General features: G+C 37.7%; 1 protein-coding gene across 3 annotated transcripts in view; it reads left to right on the top strand.

Moving 5' to 3' along the window:
• GRAMD2B (GRAM domain containing 2B) overlaps window positions 1-22,199 on the top strand; it is a 114,982-nt gene that overhangs the window by 20,533 nt on the left and 72,250 nt on the right. The gene's annotated exons all lie outside the window — the stretch shown is intronic.

Raw genomic sequence — 22,199 nt, 5'->3', positions numbered from 1 at the left:
TTATGATTTCCTTCCTTCTACTAACTTTGGGCTTAATTTATTGGGTTTTTTTTTCTAGTTTCTTAAGTTATAAAGTTAGGTTTTTAATGCAAAATATCTTTCTTCTTCTTTAATGTAGGCATTCGTCGCTATAAACTTTCCTTTCAGAACTGCTATTTCTGCATCCCATAGGTTTTAGTATGTTGTGTTTTATTTTCCTTAGTCTGGAGATACTTCTTAAGTTATCTTTTGAGCTTCTTTTACACCCAATGATTATTTAGGAGTGCATAATTTAATTGCCATATATTTGTGAATTTTAGTTTTCTTGCTGTTATCTCTAATTTCATTCCATTATGGTTGGAAAATATTCTTAAATTAAATTTGTTAAGACTTATTTTGTGACCTAATATATGATCTATCCTGAAGAATGTTTCATATGCATTCATGTGTGAAAAATGAGTATTCTGGTGCTGTTGCGAGGAAAGTTCTATATAAGTCTGTTAGGTGTATTTGGTCTACAGTGTTTTTCAAGTCAGATGTTTCATTATTGATTTTCTGTTTGGATGTTCTATCCATTAGTGTAAATGAGGTATTGAAGTATCCTATTATTATAGTATTGCTGTTAATTTCTATCTTCAGATCTGTCAATATTTGCTTTATATAATATATTTAAGTGATCTGGTGTTTGTTGTGTATGTATGATATGGTTTGGCTGTATGTCCCCACTCAAACCTCATCTCAAATTTTAATCCCCACATGTCAAGGGAGGCATCTAGTGGGAAGTAATTGGATCATAGAGGCAGTTTCCCCCCTGCTATTCTTGTAATAGTGTGTGAATTCTCACAAGGTTTGATGGTTTAAAAGTGTTTGGCAGTTCCTCCCTTTCTCTCACATCTTCCACCATGTAAGACATGCCTTCCTTCTCCTCACCTTCCACCATGATTGTAAGTTTCCTAAGGCTTCCCCAGTCATGAAGAACTGTGAGTTAAACATCTTTCGTTTATAAATTACTAGTCTCAGGCAGTTCTTTATAGCAGTGTGAAAATGGACTAATACAATATATTTATGTTGCTATATCTTTCTGTTGAATTGACCATTTTAACATTATACAGTGACTTTTCACTCTAGAGGCAGTTTTACATTTAAAATCTATTTTTTCTTCTATAGTCATTCCTGCTTCCTTTTGGTAACAATTTGCATGAAATATCTTTTTTTAGCCTTTCACTTTCATGTATGTCTTTAAATCTAAAATGAGTCTCTTGTAGACAGAACGTTGCTGGATCCCACTTTCTTAATCCATTTAGCCACTCCATGTCTTTTTATTGGTGAGTTTAATCCATTTACATTCATGGTAATTCTGAATAATACAGGACTTATTATTGCCATTTTGTTAATTATTTTCTGATTTATGGTTCTTTTGTTTCTTTGTGATTTGATTTTTTTTTTATAGTGATGTGCTTTGATTCCTCTCTCTTTATCTTGTGTATGTCTACTAGAGGTTTTTCTTAGATTTAAAGACACAAATAAAGTGAAAAGATAAAAAAAGATACTTCATGCAAATGGTAACCCAAAGAAAGCAGGAGTGACTATAGAAGAAAAAAATAGATTTTAAATCTAAACTTTATGGTAATCACAAGGAACATCTTATAATTATTTTATAACAGTTAGCTTATTGTAAGCTGATAATAACTTCAATTTCATACAAAAACTCTACACTTTTCTCACACACATACAGTTTATTTATGTCACAATTTATATCTTTTAATATGTATCATTAACAAATTATAACTACAGTTATTTTTAATGCTTTTGTCTTTTACCTTTTTATACTAGAATGAGAAGTGGTTTTCATACTACCATTTACAAGATTACAGTATTCTGAATTTTACTATATGCCTATCTTTCCCAGTGAGTTACACATTTTCATATATTTTCATGTTACTAATTAGTATTTCTCATTTCAACTTGAAGAATGCCCTTTTCTTTTCTTATAAGGCAGATCTAATGGTGATGAACTCCCACTTTTGTTTGCCTGGGAAAGTCTTTGTCTCCCTTATTTCTGAAGGACACCTTTGTCAAGTATGGTATTCTGGTTGGCAGTTTCTTCTTTCAGCACTTTGAAAATATTATCCTACTCTCTACTGGCCTACTGGTTTCTGGTGATAAGTCTTCTGATAGTCTTATGTAGATTCCCTTGAATGTGACAGGTAACTTTTCTCTTGCTGTTTTGAAAACACTCTGTCACTGACTTTTGATTATAATTTGTCTCCAGATAATCTTGTTTGTGTTGAGCCTGTTTGGAAACTTTTGAGCTTCATTAACCCATGTCTATATCCCTCCTCAAGATATGGGAAGTTTTCAGCCAATTTTAAAAAAATAAGCTTTGTTCCCATTTCTCTTTCCTTTCTGAGACTCTCATAATGCCTATATAGGTTTGGTTGATGGGGCTTTATAAATCTCTTAGGCTTTCTTCATTTTTTAAAATTCTTTTTGTTTTCTTCTTTCAGTCTCCTTGGATTGAGTAATAACATATGATCTGTCTTTGAGTTCACAGATTCTTTCTCCTGTTTGATCAAATTTGTTGCTTAAGCTCTCTATTAAATTTTTCAGTTCAGTAATTGTGTTCAGCTCCAGAATTTGTTTGCTTCTTTTTATTATTTCTAACTTGTTGTTAAATTTCTGATTTTGTTCATGTATTGTTTTCCTGAGTCAGTAAGTTGTCTATCTGTGCTGTTTTATAACTCACTGAGCTTTCCTAAAATAATTGTTTTTAATTCTTTGTCAGGAAGTTCACAGGTCTCCATTTCTTTGGGTTCAGTTACTGGAAAATTATTGTGTTCCTTTGGTGGAATCATGTTTCCTTGATTTTTTTTCATGTTCTTTGAAGTCTTTCATTGCTATCTTCACATTTGAAGAAGCAGGTAGTGCCTGCAGTCTTTACTGACTGGCTTCAAGAGAGAAAGACCTTTACCAGTCATCCAAGCTAGAAATTTGGGTGCCTCTTAAATCTTTTCTATGGATACACTTGCTCCATCTCTCTTGTTCCAACAAGGAGTGTTTTATAGAAACATCTGAATACAGGTCTGCTTTATCTTGCAGTTAGAAAAGTTTACTACCACATAGAAAAATAATAGATTAAGTTATTATATGGTGTTCTGAGTAGATATTAAATACTACATCTTGAGTAGACCATACCTACTCAGCTTAGTCAAGATATTGCTGCTGATTGACTCAGACAATTAAATATTAAGGGAACCTGTCATCCCATGTCATATATAGGGGTCATTCTAATCCCAGCAAGTAACGCAGCAAATTGGAAAGTGTCTGGTTCACTGGTAGGCTTTCAAATTCTAACAAAACAAACTTACTGGTCATATTTAGCTGAGAGTCACTATTTTGTGACTGCTGAATTTGCCACAGGGAATATCAAAAGCCTAGGTGAGGAGGTCCAGCTGAATTGGTTTTCAGCCTCCATCCTGTTCTATTATCAGCACTCCCATCCAGTACCTTCAATAGCATCCCTCCTTTTTATGTATCTGCATGGGTTCTACCAGCATCCCTGCTGGGACTCCAGGCCATCACTGTGCTTTCCTGTCACCCCACCTTAAGCGGAAAGAGGAAAAGTGGAAAAGTTTTCTCTCCAAGTGTGACCATTCTTTTAACCAATGCAGAAAGCCTGGCCTACTAAGAAATAAGTCCACTAACAGTAACACTTAAGCCTAATGCGCCCAAGGGTTGCCTAACCTAGGAGGCAAATACCACCCTGGTAAATACCACCTTGAATTATAAACTTAGCCTTCATTCCAGGTACAGCACCGGCCTCCCCAAAGAATGTAATTCTGTTCTGTCTCTGAGCTGGGCCCCTGCAGCTCAGAACCCAGTCTGGGGACTGGAACCACCTTTATAATTTTCTTCTTTGATACATTATCTCTTTGGGAGGTTCACAATCCCTTACCCTCAACTCTGAGATAGAAGGGGTACTGAACACCAAACAACTTTTATAATTTTACAAGCAGAACCTGAATTGATGTAAGGCTATGAGAAGTATATATTTATCTCACTTTGTGGGAATCGTCTTATATTTAGCCAAAGAAATATTATTGTGTTGAATTACAGGCCAAGGATATTATGTAATATGCAGTATATGTGTCATATTACCTTTTGAAGATCCAAAAATAGCTCTGAACTCCAAAACACATCTGGACACATGAGTTTTGGATAAAGGCCTAGGAATCTGTAGTAAATACAGAATTTGTTCTAGAGTATTCCTTCTATTTTCTGCAGGGGCTGAGGTAATTAAGCAGGAAGTGTGGCTAAAAGGAGAAAGTCACATAAGGAATCAGAAATTTTCATAATATAATTGAGAATTTAGTGGGACGCAAATATTTTTATAGAGCCAGGAGTTATAGAGCCAGGAATCTTTCCAAGCAATGAAGAAGACACTGTTTCCCCCTTAGCAGCCAGTTTTCCATCTCTCTGAATACCATTTGACTAATATTCACACAGAAAGAAATATATTTCTTAAACCAGTGTAGAGATCACCTTGGGATAAGAAGTACCTTCTGCATTTAAACAAGTTTAGAAAAAATGATTTTATTCCCAAGCTAACCCAGAAAGGTTTGCTATTAGAGGAGTTAAAACAGTAGAATTTGCAATATGCAAATTCATTTTATGAGCAAACCTAGGAATCTGAGTTCTTTTCACATTGCTCTTCATGTGGAAAAATATATTTGGCATCCTAATAATGAATTACAAAATGCCATGTGGAACACAATGCACTTCTAAGTTGGCTATTGCCTGTACTATGCAGAGTGTTTTTCTGATTAAGTCATTACTTATTACTCAAGAAATATTTATTGAGTACTTATAATAGGTACTAGGAATAAAGCACTCAACAGAAGAGAAAATAAACCATCCTTTATGAACTTTAGGCTCTAGGAGAAGAAATAGCAGGGAAAAAAATTTTAAATAGTATAAAATAAACTCATCTTAATGTAAAATTAAATATTTAATAAAGTTACATATTTTGCTATAATTCAAAACCTTCCTATACTGAGTTTTGTCTTACTTAAAGGCAACTTATATCTCCAGAAATAGAGTTTGACATACTAAAAGACTTACACAGAGGAACACAAAAGTCTCTAAATTTTCACAAAGATTTTCTAAATACATATAATTATCCTCCAAGTTCTGCCAATAAGGAAGAAGCTATCTGGAACAAAAACAATTTGTAAAGTTCACAGTGGAATAACAGCATCATTTTTTCAAGCATTAGATGTTGAACAGTATTTAAATCTTAAAATAATAGACATGAAATTTGTTGTTTAAAAAAAAATTCGCCACTTTGCCAAAAGAGGATGGAATGCTGAAGTCTGATAGCAGTAGTCCACATTTTTAGAAAGCTTGTCACAAAGTTCTACATACCATACTTTTGAAAACAATAGTGGTGCTATTGAAATGCTAATGTTAAATTCTGAGTGGAAATCAAAAGACAATAGCTACCTCCCCTGAAATCAGGAAATCCCAGGATTGTACAGTCTCAACATGACCCAAGGAAATGAAGCCCTTTTTGTAATTGTAATATCTGGCAGACAGGGAAAATGTCAAGGAAAGCAAAAAAAGTTAAGCCCCTCATTTTTCTTTGTGGTAGCTAGTAGAGGGAGTTAAAAATACCAGTGTCAACAGAAATGGGAAGCTGTGGGTAAAAAGCACATATTAGGATTACTTGTTACCTTAGACCAGTTTGCATCAAGGACATGATGCCAAGAATGGAAAGTTAGTGCATGCTCGATGTTAATCCCATAAAGGAACAACAAAGAAATAACCAACTTTCTAAGTGGAATCATGAGCATATGCAACTACTCCCATATTTTCAGATTCCTAAAAGAAATAAAGAATATAGGTAGAAAATGCCAGTCTTGAAATCAACAATCAGGATCCTCAAGAGTAGCAGATTATGACAGGGGAGTCTTGAATTCTGTGCTTGATAGAGTTATTAACTGGGAAAATTTGGAAAGTCATTAACTGGGAAAACCAAATTCATCCAATAGGGCTTTATTCCATGTCTAGAATGATTACACATTGGCACTAAGAGGAGGAGAGGAAGAGGAGTCATTGCAAAGGTGTACATGACACCATCATGTCAACAAGTAGACAACCCTGTACACATGTAACCATAAATCACAGAAGTATTATACAACAGAATAACAAAAATTAATCACAAATACTACTGCCAAAAGGTATTCTAATAATGTGTAGCTAATCATATAACGATCTGGTTCACTAGACTACTTTCTAGTAGATAGGACACTTTCTACTTGCAATGTCCCATTCTAAAGACTCTCCATATTTTAATTATCACAACCACTCCTTCCTTTTTTACACTGAGAAAACCAAAGCTCAGAGAGGTTAAGTTGCTTACTCAAGGTCACACAAATCATAAGTGGTAGATCATGGATTTACACCCCAGTTCCAGAGGCTGCTCAGTCTTTTTTTTTTTTTTTTTTTGAGTCGGAGTTTCGCTCTTGTTACCCCGGCTGGAGTGCAATGGCGTGATCTCGGCTCACCGCAACCTCCGCCTCCTGGGTTCAGGCAATTCTCCTGCCTCAGCCTCCTGAGTAGCTGGGATTACAGGTACGCACCACCATGCCCAGCTAATTTTTTGTATTTTTAGTAGAGATGGGGTTTCACCATTTTGACCAGGATGGTCTCGATCTCTTGACCTCGTGATCCACCCGCCTTGGCCTCCCAAAGTGCTGGGATTACAGGCGTGAGCCACCGTGCCCGGCCGAGGCTGCTCACTCTTAACCACTCATAATGGAACATGCTAAAGATTTTAATTCTGACTATGATGGGGGATGCATAATAAGGTGAGGAGGTAGGAAGAGGAGTAGAGGAAGCTTATGAGAACTGGTAGTTGAGTTCCATGTTGCCCATTGGACCCAATATAACCTCCCTGGATGCTGTTTATCTCCAAACAAATGGGATTGATGACATTATCTCTAAAATCCCTTTGGCTCTTTTAATTACTTCTTTTTTTTTTTTTTTTTTTTTTTTTTTGAGACGGAGTTTCGCTCTTGTTACCCAGGCTGGAGTGCAATGGCGCAATCTCGGCTCACCGCAACCTCCGTCTCCTGGGTTCAGGCAATTCTCCTGCCTCAGCCTCCTGAGTAGCTGGGATTACAGGCACGCACCACCATGCCCAGCTAATTTTTTGTATTTTTAGTAGAGACGGGGTTTCACCATGTTGACCAGGATGGTCTCGATCTCTTGACCTCGTGATCCACCCGCCTCGGCCTCCCAAAGTGCTGGGATTACAGGCTTGAGCCACCGCGCCCGGCCTTTTAATTACTTCTTAATTTGCCTGTGACATCACCAGAGACAGTACGTTGTGGGCAATGAGCAACAATGATAGTACATTGTTGCAAAGAGCAACCTTTGAAAACCAACCCAACTAAATTATTAGTTGTATGATTTGGGTGAGTTATTTGCCTTTTCTGAACCTAAGCCTCTTCAGTGGTACAATGAGACAATCTTCATGGAGTTGTGAAGATTAAATAATCTGTGGATGCACGGTGCCTGGCATAGAGAAAGCACTCAATTAATTTTACTCTCCCCACTCCCTTTCTTTTTCTTTAATTGCATATAATGTCAGCCTTGAATTCACCTGAGTCTAGTGAACCAGATCATTATATGATTAGCTACACATTATTAGAATATCCTTTGGCAGTAGATAGCAAAAGATAGTCTCTGAGGATCTTTTTTTTTTAATCTAGAAAGTTCTAAGTTGCCATCCAGCTACTGTATAGTAAAACACTGTTTGCTTCTCTTGACTCTTTTGATTATACAACTCAACAAACTTAGTAAACAGCCACACGATAAGCTAGGAACCATGAACACGTAAGCTATGAATACATATATTCATAAATCATGACCAACATGGCCTAGGAAGTTTTCAATAGATATTACATAAAATACAGAAAGCCAAAGAAAAGTGTAGTTAAGAGTTTAAACTGTTCTAGTGTTACATACTGAAATAAATATTTGAATAAAAGTAGGCAGAAAAAGTTCTATCTAAAAACTCATGTGTTATAATTTGAAGTTTTATTGTCAAAGATTAAGTAAAGGCAGAGAAAAGGAGGCATTTATCCACAGAAAAAAGTAAATATGGAGACAAAGATCATATTTGTGCCTAAAAGAAAAAAGAGATATTTATGTTATTGTTTTCTCCTCCTTTCTGTATCTTTCTATATCAGAAACCCTATATCTGATTTTATTATGTTTTCTGCTGTGTACTATTTACAGAGCTTACTTATTGAAAGTTTAGTAACCACTGGATACCCAAGGCTCTAAGGAATTAGCTCACCAGGTGAGAAACTGAAAAATCATAGCTGGGAACTTCAGAGAAGTGGCCTTTAGGTTTTTACCATAGAAAAGTCAGATTACTGACGATTTCTTTCTTCTACAGAAAAATAGGTAAAGAAAGCACTGGAGAAGTAAGCCAGATTGTTTACAACCTCACTGTCAACAGAAGTATGATTTTCAATGAAATTTGAACACAAATTCTGTTTTGTGGTTAAGCCAAGATAAGTAATAACAATAACAAATTCTTTATTGGGTCATAAAGCTATCTGCTCTGTGCATAAAGAAATGTTTCTGATTTGACAGCAGTGGAGCATGAGCTTGAGTTGTTTTTCAAGTAATTGTGATAATTTGACATTCTTGCTACATTTGCTTTCACCCCACCTTTCTGATAAACTCCAAGCCATTTAATAGAAGTAGGGAGTACAATGAGTTACAGAGGTAAGTAGTCTACCTGGACAGCAAATCAATCAGATCCAAGATTTTGGTTCATTACGTGCCTAGTCTAAACAACTGAGCTAATATGATATTTTAGTTAGGTCCCTACTATAGATCGACTATCAATAAATGTTACAGACGCATGTTAAGATTGAAAAGAGCATCTGTTATAAACATGCCAGAACAGCAGGACTAAATCAAGACTGTCCTAAGCAAACCAGGACATGCAGTCACCCTAGCTACCATAATTTTCTATTCCATTACAGTTCATATTGATTAACTCTTCATTCCAATGACTCTTTTACTACTTAAGCTAAAGCTTTTGGGGTGGCAAAGGCATCTGTGAGAGGAAGATAAAGAGACAAGAGAGATTATGGCTGAGATCTAACAAGTTAAACATAAAAATGGCTCTGATCTAAATATACAGGCTTAACTTCTGACAAGGATTCAGCATAAATAGGGTTGAGGATTCAGATGGGGACAGAGGTCACATTTTGAATATCTTTAGTAACCTCCCCTAGCATGTGGCCTAATATTCCACACACTGTGGGTTGCCATTAAGAGAGCTGATGAACAAAGGAAGGGCAATATTCTCAATTTGTAAAACTACTACTCTGGTTAATAATAATGTGATGGTGGTGATAATCAACAGTGCGTAGGAATCAAATGCTATATCCCTGGTACGACGTTCTAAGTCCTTTGTATATATTATCTCTTTATATTCCTTAATGATTCTATATTTTTTAAAACAGTATCTTTTTATTTTTTATAATTTCAACTTTTCTTTTAGATTTGGAGTTCATATGCAGGCTTTTTACCTGCATATTGCCTGATGCAGAGGTTTGGGGTGTGATTGATCTCATCATCCAGGTCTTGAGCATAGTACCCAGTGGCTTGTTTTTCAACCCTTGCTCCCCTCCTTCCCTGCTCTAGTAGTCCCCAGTGTCCACTGTTGCCATGTTTATGTCCGTAAGTGACTGATGTTAAGCTCCCATGTATAAGTGAAAACATGATATTTGGTTTTCTGTTCCTGTGTTAATTCACTTAGGTTAATGGCTTCAAGCTGCATTCATGTTGCTGCAAAGGACATGATTTCATACTTTTTATGGCTACATAGTATTCCATGGTATATATGTGCCACATTTTCTTTACCTAATCCACCATTGATGGGCACCTAGGTTGATTCCATGTCTTTGCTTCCATGTCTTTGCTATTGTGAATAGTGCTGCGAGGAACATACAAGTGCATGTGTCTTTTTGGTAGAATTTTATTTTGGATATATACTCAGTAATGGGATTGCTGGGTCAAACGGTAGTTCTGTCTTAAGTTCTTTGAGAAGTCTTCAAACTTCTTTCCATAGTGGTTGAACTGATTTACATTCCTACCAACAGTATAACCACTGTTGCTGTTACGCACAACAACGTTCCAATTTCTCCAAACTGTCACCAGCATCTGTTGTTTTTCGGCTTTTTCATAGTAACCATTCTTACTGGCATGTGATGGTATCTCCTTCTGGTTTTGATTTGCATTTCTCTGACGTGAGATGGAATTCCGCAACATTAGTGATGTGGATTGTTTTTTCATTTGTTTGTTGACTGTTTGTACGTCTTCTTTTCAGAAGTATCTGGTCTCATCTTTTGCTCATTTTTAAATAGGGCCATTTGTTTTTTGCTTGTTCAATTGTTTAAATTCATTCTAGATTCTGCATGTCAGGCATTTGTCAGATGCATAGTTTATGAGCATTTTCTCCCATTCTGTAGATTGTCTGTGTACTCTGTTAATAGCTTTTTATTGCTGTGCAGAGTTCTTTAATTAGGTCCCACTTGTCAATTTTTGTTTGTGTTGCAGTTGCTTTTGAGGATAGTCATAAATTCTTTCCCAGTGTCCAAAATGGTGTTTCCTAGGTTTTCTTCTAGGATTCTTACAGTTTGAGGTCTTACATTAAAATGTTTTATCCATCTTGAGTTAATTTGTGTATATGGTGAAAGGTAGGGGTCCAGTTTCATTCTTCCACATAGGCTAACCAGCTAGCCCAGCACCATTTATTGAATAAGCAGTTCTCTCCCCATTGCTTATTTTTGATAACTTGTCAAAGATCAGATGACTGTAGGCATGTTTCTTGGTTTGTGGGTTCTCTATTCTATTCTATTGGTCTATATGTCTTTTTCTGTACCCGTACCATGCTGTTTCAGTTACTGTAGCATTACAGTATAGTTTGAAATTAGGTGACATGATGTCTCCAGCTTTGTCCTCTTTGCTTAGGATTGCCTTGGCTATTTAGGCTCTTTTTTGGTTCCATATGAATTTTAGAGTATTTTTTTCTTATTCTGTTAAAAATGATGTTGATAGCTTGATAGGAATAGCATTGAATCTGTAGATTGCTTTGTGTAGTATGGCCATTTTAACAATACTGATTCTTCCAACCCACGAACATGGAATGTTTTTCCATTTGTTTGTGTCATTTATGATTTCTTTCTGCAGTTTTATAGTTCTCCTTGTAGAGATCATTCACCTCATTGGTTAGATGTATTTTTAGGGTGTGTGTGTGTGTGTGTGTGTGTGTGTGTGTTTTAAGTGGGATTGCATTCTTGATTTGGCTCTCAGCTTGAACATTATTTGTATATAAAAATGCTACAATTTTTGTACATTGATTTTGTATCCTGAAATTTTACTATGTCATTTATCAGTTGCAGAAGTCTTTAGGCAGAGTCTTTAGGGTTTTCTAAGTATAGAATTATATTATCAGCAAAGAGAGATAATTTGACTTCGTCTTTTCCTATTTCAGTGCATTTTATTTCTTTCTCTTGCCTGATTGCTCTGCTGAGGACTTCCAGTATTATGTTGAATAGGAGTGGTGACACTGAGAATCTTTGTCTTGTCCAGTTCTCAAGGCAAATGCTTCCAGTTTTTTCTGTTCAATCTGATGTTGGCTGTGGCTTTGTCATAGATGCCTCTTATTATTTTGAGTTATGTTCCTTTGATGCCTAGTTTCTTAAAAGAGTTTTTATGATGAAAGAATGTTAGATTTTATCAAAAAGTTTTTGCTGCATCTATTCAGATAATCGTATGGTTTTTGTTTTAAATTCTGTTTATGTGATGAATCACATTTATTGTTTTGCATTTAATGAAGTAACCTTGCATCTCAGGAATGAAGCCTACTTGTTTTATGAAGAATTAACTTACAGATATGCTGCTGGATTCAGTTTGTTAGTATTGTTTTAAAAATTTTTGCCTCTATGTTCATCAGGGATATTGACCTGTAGTTTTCCATTTTGTGTCTTTGCCAGATTTTGGTATCAGGGTAATTACGGCTTCACAGAACGAATTAGAGAAGAGTCCCTTCCCTCAATTTTTTGGAATAGTTTCAGTAGGATTGGTACCAGCTCTTCATTGTACTTCTGGTAGAATTTGACTATAAATCCATCTGATCCAGAGCTTTTTCTGGTTGGTAGTTTTTTTTATTACTGATTTCAATTTCAGAACTTGATATTGGTCTATTCAGGGTTTCAATTTCTTCCCGATTCAATCGTGGGAGACTATGTACTTCCAGGAATTTATCCATATCCTCTGGAGTCTTTAGTTTATATGTATGGAGGTGTTTATAATAGTCTCTGAGGATCTTTTACATTTCTGTGGGATCAACTGTAATGTCACTTTTGTCATTTCTGATTGTGCTTATTTAGATCTTCTGTTTTCCTTTGTTAATGTAGCTAGCAGTTTGTTGATCTTGTTTGTCCTTTCAAAAACCAACGTTTGGTTTCACTGATTTTTTGAATGGAATTCGGAGTCTCTATTTTGTTCAGCTGTGGTCTGATTTTAGTTATTTATTTTCTTCTGCTAACTTAGGGGTTTGTTCTTGTTTTTCTAGTTTCCCTGAGGTGATGTTAGATCATAAATTTGAGATCTTTCTAACTTTTTGAGGTGGGCATTTAGCACTATAAACTTTTCTCTTAACATTGCTTTTGCTGCATCCCACAGATTTTTGGTATGTTGTCTCTCTGTTTTCATTTATTTCAAATAATTTTTTGACTTCTGCCTTAATTTTGTTGTTTATCCAACAGTAATTCAGAAGCAAGTTTTTTAATTTCCATGTGATTGTGTAGTTTTGAGAGATCCTTTCGGAATCCATTTTCATTTTTATTCTACTGCATTCTGAGTATGGCTGGTATGATTTCAATTTTTTTTTTAAATTTATTGAGACTGGGTATGAGGTTGAGCATGTGGTCCATCCTGGAGTATGTTCCATGTGCAGGTAGGAATATATATTCTGTGGTAGATGAGTGGAGTGTTTCACAGATGTCTCTTAGGTCCAATTAGTCAAGTGTCGAATTTAAGTCCAGAAATGTGTTTGTTAGTTTTCTGCCTTGATGATCTGTCTAAGGCTGCCAGTGAGGTGTTAAAGTCCCCCACGATTATTGTGTGACTGTCTAAGTCTTTTTGTAGGCATAGAAGTATGTGTTGTATGAATTGGGTGCTCCAGTGCTGTGTGAATATATATTTAGGATAGGTAAAACTTCTCAATGAATTGAATCTTTTATCCCTAATGATTCTGTAAAATAGATGCTTGGGCTATTCCAGTTTTTCCCCATAAATGAGAAAAATCATGGCTTAGAGAAGGCAAATCACTTGTCCAAAATAGTAAGATGCATATTAGGATTCTCAGATTAATCTGACTCTTAACCATTCCCTTATTCTACCCCCATCAGGACTCTCTTATCTCTAGGACAACTCCCTTAACTAACTCAAACAAGGAGAGCTGTTTACTAAAAATACCATGGACAATCCCTTAGACATCCAGTACAGAAAAGTAAATACTGTAGGACAACCCGGGGAATACAACTAAGAAGCCAGGAACCAAGGCTATTCTCATCAGCTGTAATCACCTGCTTCTTTGTAGTGTCTACTGCAAATTTATACATTATTTTTTCAAACTCTGAGGGCTTCAGATTCTGTAAGACCAATGTATGTCTATTTCCAATGTCTGAATCACCCTCTGATAGGGATCTTATTAGAGAACTCATCATATATTTGTTGATATGGAATAAAGATAAACGTTTAATTCGATTTCCTTAACTACTACTAAAAATAAAAACTAAATTCTGATTTTAACTAGTCTGGGATCTTAACACACAGGAAAATGTTCTGGTTTCATCTGGTATTCTTTTATGTTGTTGTTGAGACAGGGCCTCACTCTGTTACTCAGGTTGCAGTACAATGGCTCAGTCATGGCTCACTGAAGGCTTGATCTCCTAGACTCAAGTGATCCTCCTATCTCAGCCTCCCAAGTAGCTGGGACCACAGGCACATGCCACGACGCCTGGCTATTTTTTTTATTATTATTTCTTTTTCTGTAGAGACAGTGTCCCACTATGCTGCCCAGGCTGAGCTCAAACTCCTGGCCTCAAGCGATCTTCCCACCTCAGCCTCCCAAAATGCTGGCTTTACAGGCATGAGCCACCATGCCCCACCTGGTATGCTTTTAAATGTGGAAACTAATGCAAATTCCAAAGCTCTATAGGAAGATGGTAAATGCACTTATCTTCTCAGGTGAATAGACTTCAATAACTACCCTTTCCTCATGAAGATTTTTTTAAGGTTTTGCAATTGGTTTAGACAACATTTCTATGTAAAAAGTCTCCCCTACCCCATTCCTGTAGTTTGTCTGTATAAAGAGAGAAAGAAGAGATACTGCTATAGCTATGCAATCTAGGGCCCTTTCCTTAGGGCCAGTAGTTCTGTTACTTCAGTGCTGTATTCCATTAATAGAATCACATTCCAGTACAAAGCAGAGCTTGGAGTAGAGCCTAGTTCTCCTGACTTCCAGCCTAGAGCCTGTTCTAAAAGTTGTTCAGTTGCACGGGGGACTGCAGGGGTGAGCAAATGAGTGGTTTGTGTGTAACCCAAAACAAAAGAACACAAAGCCTCAGATGGTCAGCCCTTTTCCCTTCTCTCCATTTGACACCATGATGTTACCTGGCACTAAGTGTCTGGTTGTGATATGAGAACATGATAGTTTCTGACTAAGCTTCTGTGTGTGTATATATGTTTTGTAAATATCTGTTTACTGATATGTTTCTCCTACTGGACTGCAAACTCACTTGTAATAAACATGGTGTTTATTTATTTTTATATCTTCATCACCCAGGATATGACCTGACACGTAAAAGGCATGCAAAAAAATGTTTTTTGGAAGGAAGGAAGTCAGGAAGGAAGGAGGAGTAGGAGGGAGGAAAAGAGGGAGGGCTACAGAATTTGCCTCCAATGAAGGTTCTATTTATAAGTTTCAACCAAAAAGTGAAAGTAAAGTAAATCTGTGGCTCCTTGAGAAAAGCAGAAAAACTTTCTTATTTGCCTGAGGAGTAGAAGTCTTCTGCATTTCCTTCTCTCATGTTCCCCCATTTCTTCCTTGTTTCTACTTATTATTTCAAATGATTTTTTAAAATAGTGCTATATAGAGAAAAGACTGGAGAAAAGACAACAAAATTCTATAATAATAGAAACTGTCAGAAAAGAAAAAGATATTTTAAAAGATGAAAAGTCAGAAAAGCAACAAAAAAGTATACAGTATAAGTGATAGAAAGAAAATATGTAATATGCAGAAACTAACCACGATGAAATATTAACTGCTTTAAAACAATCTGTCAGTTGCAATACATGGATTGCATTGTCAAAACATTTCACATGGAGAAAAAGAACATGCCAATCATGGCAGGAGGAAAGAGCAAGGCCAGGGCTATATTGATGGTGTGATCACTAGTTCCCAAACCAAGGAAAGGAAGTAGCTGTATGAATGTTTCTCTGAGAAAATGTGAGAGATTTTATAATTCTAAATTGTTGCCTATGGATTATAAACTGTGATTCTTGGACTTGCTCCTAGTCTAAACCATCTGAGAGTCATGGGACCTTTCTAATCTGGTAGAGGCATGTGCACTCCACTAGCAGACATATGATAAGTAGCGTGAACCAAAGATTTTCCTTTTTGTTATGGGGAGGAAATTGTTGTTATATTTCTCTTTCACTCATTTCCTTTCTTCCTGCAAACTAAAAAACAAAAAAGAATAGTATACAGCATTAAAACATCTCAGGTCAGTACAAGTTTCACAGGAGCATGGTTGAAACTCAGTGGTTAGAAACAACCCACCAGGGATCCATTCCCTCAATGAGTGCTTATTGAGCATCTAACATGAACTACGCACTGTGAACACAGGGTGAACATGATCGACAACATTCTTGTCTTTGAGAAGATTACATTCTTACGGGAGAAGACAGATAATAAACCAATGGACAGAAAAGGTATTCTCTGTGAGATGCTATCCTTCTCCCAGCAACCTTCTCCTCCTTCCTTACACTCCAGGCACAGTGGAGTACACTGGCCTTCTTTCCATTCTTAAAATATGCCTCGTCCAGTCCTGCCTCAGGGTCTTTACCTTCACTCTTCCCTCTGGCTGGCAAGAGCTGCAACCAGACCTTCGCATTGCTTCCTCCTCCCCACTGAAGGCTCAGCCGAGGTGTTAGGTCTCAAAGAAGCCTACCTGATCATCCCATAAAATAGTCCTCCCTCAAGCTCTGTCCTTTTCTATTTTATTTTCTTTGTGTCTCTTACCCATTGAAACTGTGTTATTTATGTACCGACTTGTTAAATTTTCAGTCTTTCCCACTAGAATGTTAGAGCCACAACAGCATGGGTTTTGCCTGTTTTGTTCACTTCTATGTTTCATGCATTTGCAACAGTGCTATTAGAAATGTCTGCTTACCACATGGCTAATGACGATGCATCTATAGTCAGAGGGCCTAATCTATTATCCACACTGTGGTATCTGGTCTCCCTAGATGGCCCCTAATGAGCTGCTATTCACATCTTGTGTAGCTCTCTCACCTTGAATCTGGGCTAGCCCTATGGCTCATCTTTGACCAAGAGAATGCAGTATAGGTGAAGCTACATGACCTCCTGCACTGTCTCACAGGAAGCCTTGTATTCTACATTGCTGTTATAGAACACCTGGTCTGGAGGATGCCAGAGAGCAAGTTAAAAAATCCAACTGGGCCGGGCGCGGTGGCTCACTTTGGGAGGCTGAGGCGGGCGGATCACGAGGTCAAGAAATCAAGACCATCCTGGCCAACATAGCGAAACCCCGTCTCTACTAAAATATAAAAAATTAGCTGGGCATGGTGGCGTGCATCTGTAGTCCTGGCTACTCAGGAGGCTGAGGCAGAAGAATTGCTTGAACCTGGGAGGCGGAGGTTGCAGTGAGCAGAGACCGTGCCACTGCACTCCAGCCTGGCGCCTGGCGACAGAATGAGACTCTGTCTCAAAAAAAAAAGAAAATCCAACTGTACTGAGAACGCCATGCTGTAAGGCCGCCAAAGCTAGCCACATGGAGTGCTGCACAGGCACTGAAATGCTCAGCTAGCCCTCAGCTCTTCCTGCCATCCCAGCTGAAGCACCAGACCTGGGAATGAAAATTTCATCTTGCACATCCAGCTTAGCTGAGTCTTCAAATGACTTTCAACCCAGCCTTTATCTGAGTGCAAATGCATGAGTGACCACAAGTGGCAACCATTCAGCCGAGCCCAGCCAATTCACAGAACCATGAGAGGTAATAAATTATTGTTTTAAGCTACCAGGTTTTAAAATAGTTATACAGCAACAGATAACTACAAAATTCAGCCACCAAAATCGCTCCAGATTCAAACATTTCTTTCCTCACAAACATTGTATTCACACCTGAAGGTCTTGGACTTTCTCTCCAACACACTCTCGTACAAGATGTATGTCTTTGCCATCAACAAAATTTGTTTTGCGCTGCTCACTGTCCTACAACCATAAAAGCACCCCCCTGGAAGTCAGGAAAACTGAGTCTTGGTTCTCACGAGGCCACTGTAATTTTGGCCAAGTCACTGAACTCCCTGAAGGCTTGGGCTCTTCTCTGAAAAATTATGGTGGAATTTTATTTTTAAATTGTGTTTAGTGTGTGGCAGGCCAAGTAGAAATTAGGAGAGAACACAAATATATGAAACAGATACAAGTAGATGAGTGCTAACTGAAGCAGGAGAGACTGCACTGAAATAGTATCAGGAAATAGACCCAGGAATCAGAATACCTAAGTTCAAGTGCTGGGCCCTCCTCTCACTAAAACAAAGAGCCCTGGCCTCCCACAGAACCCAGCATGAAAACCACTGTGCTGGATGATCACAGGGACCCTACAGATTACACTGTAATCTGTAGCATTTGCCACATAAAAAATAGGCATGTATTTTAAAGCTTTGAGATAGATTTTAATTTCTTGGTTCTGTGGCATCATCGCGGTGGCTCACGCCTGTAATCCCAGCACTTTGGGAGGCCGAGGCGGGTGGATCATGAGATCAAGAGATCGAGACCATCCTAGTCAACATGGTGAAACCCCGTCTCTACTAAAAATACAAAAAATTAGCAGGGCATGGTGGTGCGTGCCTGTAATCCCAGCTACTCAGGAGGCTGAGGCAGGAGAATTGCCTGAATCCAGGAGGCAGAGGTTGCGGTGAGCAGAGATCGCGCCATTGCACTCCAGCCTGGGTAACAAGAGCAAAAACTCCATCTCAAAAAAATAAATAAAATAAATAAAAATAATACGAACTGGAAGAGTTTTTTTACTGCTTCTGCCTTCTCAATGAACCAGATTTATATTAGTGTTTCACAACTACCCTCTGGCCCCTGGACCAGTAAGCCCTTGCCATCTTGTCTATTCCTCTCAACATGAGTGCTAAGCATAGTAGTTGTTTCATCTCTAGGAAGAAATAGATTTCAAATGTCCCAATCTGCAGTATCACTTGGCTTGGGAAATACTAGCTTAAAACTACTCTATTAATTTTTTTAATCTTATCTTCAAAGCCCTCCAACACAGAAGATGCCATAGTCTACTACAGAGTTCCATTCCAATATTTCATGTTTATATTCACGGGGAACCTTTTCTTCATATTGACATAAATCATTCAACAAAGGTACCCCTTCAGATAATGCTTCTCAACTTTCATTCTTACAATTTTTTGGAAAGTCTTAGAATTAAGTTCTTCATTGTCACTGTGTGTTTCTCTTCTGAACTCTCTCCATTTTTCCCCCCATTTCCTTCTTTGGATACTGACCTTAATTAAAAACAGGAATGGTCTGACAATCGTTCCTGGAATTCTTTTACTTATAAAATATCATGCATAGTTAAGTTATTATACAACTTCCAGGTTTCATCTTGATAAGGTCATCAACATCTTCTAAAACCTATCATCAGAAAATATGCATAAAATTACAGGCATGTGGAGATACTTACCTATACTTTTATTGGTTAATAAATACTCACACCACCACATGTTTTAAATTAGGTAACTATAATATTTGACCATACAGTGTATATTAGTCCATTCTCACATTGCTATAAGGAATTACCTGAGATTGGGTAATTTACAAAGAAAAGAGGTTTAATCAGCCCAAGGTTCCGTGGGCAGTGCAGGCTTCTGCTTCTGGGGAGGCCTCAGGAAACTTACAATCATAGTAGAAGGCAAAGGGGAAGCAAGCACTGTCCTCACATGGTAGAGTGAGAGAGAGGAGAGAGAGAGAGAGAGAGAGAGCGCCGCAAAGGGGGAGGTGCTCCAGACTTCCAAACAACCAGATCTCATGAGAATTCTATCACAAGACAGCACTAGGGGGGTGGTGCTAAACCATCAGAAACCACCATCATGATCTAATCACTTCCCCAATTCAATACTCAGGATCCCAATTCAACATGGGATTTGGGTGGGGACACAGAGCCAAATCATATCACCTTGCAACCAAATCTCCACTCAAGTATCCAAACACATTATTTGTATTCTGCCCCCAAGACTATGAACAGATGCACAGTATGCGTGCTCATTGTTAAGGAAGGCCAGAATCTGACCAATATCAAACATCGAATTTGTTTGAATAGAAGCTCCCACACTCCCTAAAGGTGATATGCCTGACATCTTCTACCAAAGTGGTTTCAGAAACTAGAAAAAGTATCAGCTAGAAATCGCCTTTGCTTTAAAAAGGAGAATTTAGATTCCCAGAGACTTAGTGGAAGAAAATAATGTCTCTTATTGATGCAATATCAAACAGCATCCTAAAACAGTTTAGGCACAATCTTTTTTTTCTTGTCTCTTCTCTCACATATCATAGGCATAATCTTTATCTCTATTTTGTCACATGGCAATGACATTTCCTTTATTGTTTGTCTGCTGTGCCTTTTGAATACTATATTCCATATTACTGTATAATAGCCCCAAGAATAAACAAATTAGGCAGTTGTTTAACAATGTTTTTTAAACATAAGCAAACATCAGTATGTGAAATAATGTAGCTTACTTGCTCCTAATTCTTCCACTCTAGGAAAAGACTGATATTTTCCCTAACTCCCCCAACTTCCACTTCAACCTCATCTGCTCCCTCTCACTTAAAACCACACCACTGGAAGTCCTTATACCATGCACTAAAGAACTTCAAACTATTTCAGGGTATCTGAGCGCTCTTTAATTGAGCCATAAGCCCATGCTAGGACCACTTGGAATACTTGCCCTTACTCATGCATTAAAGAGGCCTGACCATGATTTCCCAAAAGGTTAAACATAGACTGCCATAGGACCCAGCAAGTCTACTCCTAGGTACATATTCAAAAGAAATGAAATCAGGGACTCAGACATTTGCACACCCACGTTCATAGCAGCAGCATTCACAATAGACAAAAGCTGGAAACAACCCAAGTGTCCATCAGCAGATAAATGGACAACCAAAATGTGGTATATACATGCAATGGAATATCATTCAGCCAAAAAATGAAATTTTGATATATGCTATGACATGGATTGATCTTGAAAACATTACACTGAATGAAATAAGCCAGACACAAAGGAAAAATACTGTGTGATTCCACTTATATGAGGTACCTAAAACAGACAAATTTATAGAGACAGAAAATAAAACAGAGGTTACCAGAGGCTGGGAGGAGGTGGAGAAGAGAGAGTTATTGTTTAATGGGTTTAGTGGGAGTGTATGCCGAGGATTATTAAAAAATAGTGGTGATAGTTAAAAACATTGTGAAAGTGTTGAATGCCACTGAATTATATACTTATTAAAATGATAAACAGTAATGTTATATATGTTTTACCACAATAAAAAAATTACTTAGAGGGGAAAAGTCAGTCTGATCTCAGCTCTGTAGTCAAAACTTGGAGGGCACTTGAGATTTGAGAGAGTCCCCATCCAGAGCTTGGGAAATTGACAGCCTCATTTCTATTCCAAACCTATCCCTATCCTGAGGAGCATGGGGATCTCAAGCAAAGACCTAGAGGTGAAGGCATCAGGAATGTTGCCAGGAAGAGACAATTATGGGCACCAAGGAGACAACCTTCAAGCTTTCAGGTCACCCAGAGCTTTCCCTGTCCCACCTAGCACAGCTCCTATAGCAAAGGGATCAGTGGTCAGGAAGAAATGAGAGAGAGAGGCCTGACCAAGCTAACTCTTCTGGAATTTATGTCAGCTTTTTTCTTTTACTTATTTTTCAAATGTCACGAGAATCAATTTTGGAGCAAGCAGGCTACAAAAAGATGGCTTTGTTCTCTCAGCCCAGTGATTTATACGTAAAAGGAGAAAAGAAAATTTTGGAAAGAATTTGCGTCTACAAAATGTTTGAAGTTATTTAGAAGGTTAGGTGTTTTATACACACATGTATACCCTAAAAACATACATACATACATTTAGGTACTATGGTTGCATAGTCTTTGTAATACGCTTAAATCAAAACTCTATTTTAAAAGAAAAATGAAGGACTTGCACCCCCAGGACATAGTAGTTTTTCCCCAGGCATGTCATGCTCTACTGTTGCCACTTGTAATTGTTTTAAAGTCAAGTCAGGCTTCCAATAATAACGTTTTATATTAGTTATTTTTATTGTCAACTACTCCGTAGCAAATTAGAAAACCACCAACACAAATGTTATTTGCTGTAACAAGTCAATGTTTAAACAAAGTTGCCCAACCTGCAGCCCAGAACAGCTTTGAATACAGCCCAATACAAATTTGTAAACTTTCTTAAGATATTATGACATTTATGCACGGATTTTGTTTTTGTTTTGCTTTGTTTTTGAGATCGGGTCTCACTTCATCACCCAGACTGGAGTGCAGTGGTGCATCTTGGGCTCACCACAACCTCCGCCTCCCGGGCTCAAGTGATTCTCCTGCCTCAGCCTCCCAAATAGCTGGGATTACAGGCGCCCACCCACATTCGGCTAATTTATGTATTTTTAGTAGAGACCGGGTTTCACTATGTTGAACAGGCTAGTCTTGAACTCCTGACCTTAAATGATTCGCCTCCCAAAGTGTTGGGATTACAAGCATGAGCCACTGCGCAGGGCCCCTTAACGGACCTTTTTAAAAGCTCA

Source organism: Sapajus apella, unplaced genomic scaffold, assembly GCF_009761245.1.
Source record: "Sapajus apella isolate SASKATOON/1434 unplaced genomic scaffold, GSC_monkey_1.0 scaffold1, whole genome shotgun sequence".
NCBI classification, from domain to species: Eukaryota; Metazoa; Chordata; class Mammalia; order Primates; family Cebidae; genus Sapajus; species Sapajus apella.
The sequence above is the reverse complement of the archived record's forward strand: the minus strand, read 5'-3'. Positions and strand labels throughout refer to the sequence as shown.